Source organism: Muntiacus reevesi, chromosome 3 (assembly GCF_963930625.1).
Source record: "Muntiacus reevesi chromosome 3, mMunRee1.1, whole genome shotgun sequence".
Taxonomy (NCBI): Eukaryota; Metazoa; Chordata; class Mammalia; order Artiodactyla; family Cervidae; genus Muntiacus; species Muntiacus reevesi.
This window is the reverse complement of record NC_089251.1, coordinates 102,052,134-102,059,167: the sequence shown is the minus strand read 5'-3', so window position 1 is coordinate 102,059,167 and position 7,034 is coordinate 102,052,134.

Here is a 7,034-nt window from a genome sequence, read left to right as displayed (position 1 = left end):
AGTTGAAATGCAGGTATAACAAACATGTTTCCAGATCCTGACTTTATCCTCATAACTGGAGGCTTCATGTGTAGCCTGCATCTAACGGATTTTTCCAATTTCTCTTGTGGATCATTTGCCGTTAATTCCCTCTGGGGTTTACATTGATTAAAAAAAAAAAACTATTTGTTCATTCATTTTCATCTTCTCTATTGCATTGTCTTTTAGGCCTTTGATTAATTTATGTAACTATTCACTTCTCCACTGTGTACTTTTTGTTGTCATGGGGTAAAAGGTAAAAATAAGCATGACCTCCAAGCCTCAGGGCAACTAAGCTCGTGTGCCACGGCTGTTCCGTAGAGCACAGAAGCCGCAACTAGGGAAGCCAGCGAGCCCTGGAGCCTGGGCTCCCAACCAGAGAAGCCGCCTCAGTGAGAAGCTCGTGCACCTCAACAAAGAGTAGCCCCTGCTTGCCGCAACTAGAGAAAGCCCACGCAGCCATGGAGACCCAGCACAGCCAGATAAATGCATAGAAGTAAACATTAAGAAAAATAAATGTGATTTCTAAGACTTGAAAAAGCAAACACATCACCACACCGTGTCCATGGATCCAGATTTGGGACTAGACACTGGTTCCCAGGCACCAGAACGCTGAGTTTGGCGGCCCCCATCTCACAGATGCTTCTGAACACTCAGGAAGCTGCAGACAGGCCGTAGTGTACTGCTGGCTGCAGCACCTCACATTTGTATGACCTTTCTTACCAGCAAAAATCGGCTAACATCAGCAGGCCAATGGCTTCCAAATCTTACCTACTGGCAGAACCTACCTATACCTGGGATTCCAACTGCTGCTGAGTCTGGGAAATAAAATTTTAACTTTTTAGATTCTGAAAGGAATGGATGGCAAGTCTCAATTGACTAGATCCAACAACACAGATGGACTCAGAAGTAGAAACTTACATGTTTAGTGTTGGGAAGACAAGGGTTTCCTATCAGATTTGCTATTATTAATATTTTCCTGTAAAAGAAAGGGTGAAGTCAACTGTTGCTAAGCATCTCTAGCCTTTGTGAAGAGAGGAGCAGTGAACTGGCCAGACTGGCATTTGTGGAAGTCCCTCTTAAGGCTAGCAGCCATGGGTCTGTAGAGAACAGTCTGCCCCACTGGGTACTTTCTCCGCTTGTGCTTGGCTCCTTAGGTGTCAGCAAAGGGAGAGAGGAGCAGTTGGAGTTGTCAGGGGAAGCACGCTGACTGAAACCGCCCGCCCTGGTCAGGCACCACAGTAACCGTTCGCATGAGCTGTTTTATGACAGGAGATCCTGGTAAGGAATACGGAACTAATAAGCCACCACCAGCCAGAAGAGTTCAGGAAAGGTCAGAAAGAAACACCGCGTGTCTGTCCACTTCCCAGGATCCCTCTCGCTAGCATCCATCTTGGCTGATGCGTGCGCCACCAGGAAAGTCTCTGAATTAGAATGATTGGCCAAAGACCACCCGGAAACTAATCCCATCACCATAAAACCCAAGACTGCGAGCCAAGAGGCAGAGCAGTTCTCCTGGGTTCCCTTACCCTCCTGCTCTCCGCCCGGGTGCCCTTTCCCAGTAAAATCTCTTGCTTTATCAGCACATGTGTCTCCTTGGACAGTTCATTTCTGGGTGTTAGACAAGAGCCCAGTTTTGGGCCCTGGAAGGGGTCCCCCTTCCTGCAACAAATGGCAACTCTGGTGGGATTCTTCTTCGCTGAGACTGACATCCTGACCACTCGGGGTACTCAGGGGCCAGCTTGCCCGCCAATGGACCAGACCCAGCAGCCGCAACTGGGACCCTTTTTTCCCTGGTCTGCTCCTGACACGGACAACTGGCCAGAGTGCCCTGACCGGTAAGGAACAAGAGACTTTATTGACTTCCCTCCCCTTCCCTCTCTCTTTCCCTCCTTAGCCCTTCCTATCCTTCCCGTTTTTCTAGTCCCCCGGTCCTGGATGCAGGAGTCTGGTCGAAGGGCCTCAGCTTGAGCTGAGGATTGGAGACTGATCACCTCCTCTTGGCAGAGAACTCGAATTTTCTGGTCTTGTTTCTGGTAGGGCCGAGTTCCAGTCCTCCCTTTTCTGGAAGCCCAGGGGAAAGTCCCGTAGCGCCTGGGTGTCTGCAGGTGGCAGGAGACGTCTGTAAGGCCACCCCTTTTGCCCCCCTTTCCTGCCTCCTCCTCCTCCTTCTTTCAACCTGGCTTCCTTTCCTCCTTTTGAAATCTTTGAAGACATCTGAAGTTTTGTGTCTCAATAGAAGGTTTTCTGAGAGACTGTATTCTTGTATTTAAGGGAGTGTCTGATGAGGACTGCCAGGTTTATATGTGTGTGTTTTAACTCTGTTCTGAGTTGTGATTTGTGACGGCCATTTTGCTTTGTCTGGTCACCACTTAGACCTGCCGCCGTTTTGTTAGAACTTGATTTTCTTTCCCTGTGCCTTGAGACCAGGGCTTTCAGGACCACTCATCTAGACCATCTCTAACTCCTGAGACTGAGAGAAAAAGGAAAGAAGCCTTTAAAAATGTTATTTATTTCAACTTTTTAAATAAACTAGTTAATTTTATATTGTAATATCTAATTCATGACCAAACTTAGAAAATGAAGCTAGATCTTGCACTGTGTCTGTCTAAATATGTCTTGGTATGTCTTTGTTTCTGGGTAATATTTTTTAGGTTAATTTGTAAATGAGCTCTATTTAATTGGCTTAAAAAAAGGTAAGCGCTTACAAATCAAATGATTCTAAATTAAACAATAAATTCCAGGTTCAGGTGAACTGGGAAATATTCAGTATTAAATACATGATATTAATGTTTGTTTGTTGGCCTATCTAATATAGACATGTCTTAGAGTAATTAGCATCAAGTAGAATATTTTCATTGTACCTAGGTTTAATATAAGTTAAATATTATACCTGTTACAAGTTTGTCAACAAGGAAATTACCTTGAGTGAAAAAACTTCCAAAAAATGTAAATGAGGTATGAGTTTGTATATAAACTCTATTAAGAATAATTATTCTTTAAGAATATCTGTCTACAATAGTCTCCCCAAATTGGCATAAATTGAATTTCTAAGGGTTGTGCTAAACTAAGTATTGGAAGTCTATTAAATAATTAGGTCATTTCCAAATGAAATAAGATTTTGAAACATTTACTACTAAACACTGATTTCCTTTTACAGAAAAACTAAAGAGATTTGGGACTATAAATGAATAATATTTGATGTCATCCTAAAATGTTTTAAGAAAGCAAGGGTTTTAGAAATTATCACTGGTATTTATGCTCACCAATCTATAAAATGCTAATATAAAAGTTAGCTCTTGGTTGCTAAACGAAAGCAGGAAGTGTGCTTTCAGTAAAAAAGTATGAAAAAATACTAAAAAGAGTTATGCACGATCAGGATTTTCTAAAATTGGATTACAATTAGTTAGATAAATGGATTTTGTTAGGAATGACACAGTCATAAGAAAACTGGTTAGAGTCAATTAGGTCCAAGATGGCTGAGCTGACTTTCACTAGACCTTGAGCCTTGGTATTTAGCCCATTGTGACACATCAACAAGCTAGATGATACACCTATCAACATTGACTAAATCTGACCAAATGTTCTAAATGCTTTTAATTGATCTTTTCGATAAAACTTCCTAAATTGAATTCTTTTGAAGTTCCTTTGACCTCTAGCTAAATTTGAGGTGCTTCAGAGGGCCCCTGAAACATCCCAAAGAGAGATATTAAAGTGTGTTTATTTGGTTGGTTAAATTACATGAAAAAGATTATCAAATGTGTAATAAATCTGGTCATGTTATAATGTATGGTAAAATTACTAATACAGATATCCTAGAAATTATATGGAGTTCTTAACATTTTGATATGTCTTGGTGTTCTAATGAGAAACCTGATGACCTCACAAAAGTTAACAAAGGACTAAATGAACCAGCGAATATGTTTATAACTTTTATGGTTTCTATCTGAAACCATAACGAGGTTTGAATCTCGTGTTTTCCGGGAGTAAGGAAAACCTTCCTCTCAAACTAATTGTGAAAATAATTTGGTAAAATTATACGTTATGAACAAAACAATTATATTTCCTCTCTATCTGACTCCTCCAGAAATTTGAAACTCTTAGGTTTCCAGTAAGTTTATCAAATGAGCTAGGAAGGCTGTCTCACTAACAGGTACAAAAATCTCAAGGAATTTTTGAGACCTTAAAAAGGGAAGAGTTCACCTAGGTTTGTTAGGCAAGATCTGTGATGAGCCTCTGGTGTGAGTTTCCCAGCCCTGTTTATATTAAAAGTTCAGTCTGAGATCCTGTAAGTGTTTCAGCAAAATAAAAAGTCTATAATCAATTATGGTTATATAAATCATCAGACCAAAATTAGTGAGAACAGATCTATTTTGCAAACAAACTAGCCTTAATTTGGTTGTATTTGATAAAAATGAGGGTAACTTTAGGGAGAAAAAGATATTTCAAAAAGTGTTAAGTCCCAGTTTGTTAATGGAGGTCTGCATGTAGTAAGACTCACTTCTTGGATAGTTCTTTGCTGTTATGTGATATTAATGTAAAATTTAATTGAATTCTTAAAGAACACCCTAAGTTTGTTTCTGAAGCTTATCTCAGTAATCTATCTTTGGATAAAGATCAGATGCCTCATGACCTGTAACCAGGACTGGAAAAAGACATAATTTAAGGGACTGTCTTCAACCTGGATGGAAGGACTTTTTATCAGGTACTCTTTTTTTTTTTTTTATCAGGTACTCTTAACTAGCTCTTGCACAATGAAACGGAAGGGAAATTAACTCTTAGATTAATTCCCACTTAAGGCCCTGGATTGGTCTATAGAGAAGACGGCTGACCTGATCTCACCTTAATGATGCTCAAACAAGAGAAACTACCCTACACCAGGATGAGAAGACAACGACATCAGAGGTAGACAGCTTGCCCAAGAGGTTGGATCTGATTCATATGATCATTTATAATGTTTTCTTGACTTCTTAGACCTTTGCATATAAATCAAATGCTTTTTTATCATAGGCCTGATCCTATGCTAGTTTTAGAAATCAATCCAATTGTTGGGTTTGTGGCCAATTACCTATGTCTAGCTCTGGGTTACTTTAGTAAATTTCTCTACTACAAGGCTCTAACTGGTTGGCCCTGAGAAAATTCACTTAAAAAAAATTATAGTCGTATTCAGGTCACTGTAATATTACTAGATGGGATCCCCTCACTGGGCCAATTAATAATGCCTGCTCTGACTCTGGCCATAAATTTGAGCTTTTTTCTATTACTCAAGCTCAATCAGAGCAGCAAGAAAAGTTTCAGCAAAGGAGAAAGAAATCTCCCACAATTATGAGAAGGATTTATATAGATAACACCAGGCTATGGTAATTTAGGTTTAAAGTCTCCTCTGTGTTGGAAAAATCATACTAAGGATAATCAGTCTAGTAACACTAGAAAACTGGGCTATGTGCCTTATACGGTGGTGCCAATGTATAATTTCCCTGAAAGATAAAGATTCGTACAGGGTAGACTAAGTCAGATGACCTGGGATATACTGGGCTACATCTAATGGAAGCTCTTAAGTCTTACTTGTGACTTTACTAATACTGCTGGCTATGTTCTTTATATTTCACCTGTTTTACAAAATTGCTGTTTCTTACACTGCCAAATGTGTGACTGAGGCCTCTGATAGAATAATATATAGTTCCCTATGACATCAATGATGATAAAGTGTAACTCTAGATATGAGAAAAGGCAACAAGAGGGAATGTTTTCCTGGACCAAGAGGCTAGTAAGACAGGTGGTCCAGAGAATTTTGGATACTGTTTAATGGCCTAGTCCAGTAATAGCACATTGAGTGGCCTGACAACAAAACCTTTGCCAAACCTGAGAATGGACATTCTCAGCACCATGGGATAAAATGGTTATGAAATGCCCCCCTCAAAATCATGGTCAAGTTTGTGAGCAAAAAGGGGCTCTGCCAACTGAAGATTGACACTTGGCCATCTGCATCTACAGAGAGTAAGTCATGGCCACTGCAACTGCTGACTTTCAACGGCCCTGAAAGGAGCTCAGGGTGAAAATCAGGAATGAGGCACTCTGTGCTCTAAAAAAACCTGGCAGAACAGGCCTTCAGATAGTTAGATCTTTTCAAGAGATTTTATGAGTCCCAATTCTTGCATCTTCTCATACCTAGAGAAAAACTGACATCATTAATGGTGACATCTGCTTTGGCTATTAAGGAAAATTTTACAACTAAAAGTCAAAATAGAGTACTCAGCTATGGTTCAGACATCCTGGGGAATAACCAGGTGTTACTATGGGTGTAATTTCAGACTAGACCTTGTATTGCTAAACACTTGAGTTTTCTGAGTCGTGTCAGGCTTAGATGCCACCATTCTCAAAACAATGTCTGCTGGAAGCTAGTAACTTATACCTTACTTTTTATAAAACTAGGCAACTGGCCACCTGGCTAAAAGTCTCCCCGAAGTGCCAGGTACAGACTGGGTTTCAGATCTATTCTTCTAAAAAAAAAAAAAATTATTTTGTCTACTAAAATTCCAGTTATCCCTCCTCCAGCTATGACTAATTGGGTCTGTTACAACAAAATGGCAGACCAAGAGATTGAGATTTTAATCATACAGGGCTCAGATCTAGGACTTGGAACTCAGGAATACTTCCAATTCAGTGTCTCTTCTCCCAGTTGAGGCAGTCCTATGCTCCATTTTGACAGGAAGTTATCACAGTCATAGTTGCCCTGTTCCCTAAATTAAAACTGAACAGGACTCTGTGGGGTGGCTATTCGGGAGTACAGATCTGCTGTGTGTTCTCCATTTCTTATCTGTAGGATATAGGCTTCATTCAGCCTCCTTGACTTTCCCTGAGTTCCAAAGGGTGGATTCAAACAATTGCAAATCAGGGAAGGGAGGGAATACAGAAACAGAGGAGAAACAATCAAATGGTGGTACAGCCTTGAGACAGGGTCCTAGTTCCTACTCAAAGAAATATGCATAACAATGTCTTTTGAGTTCTTCTACAGA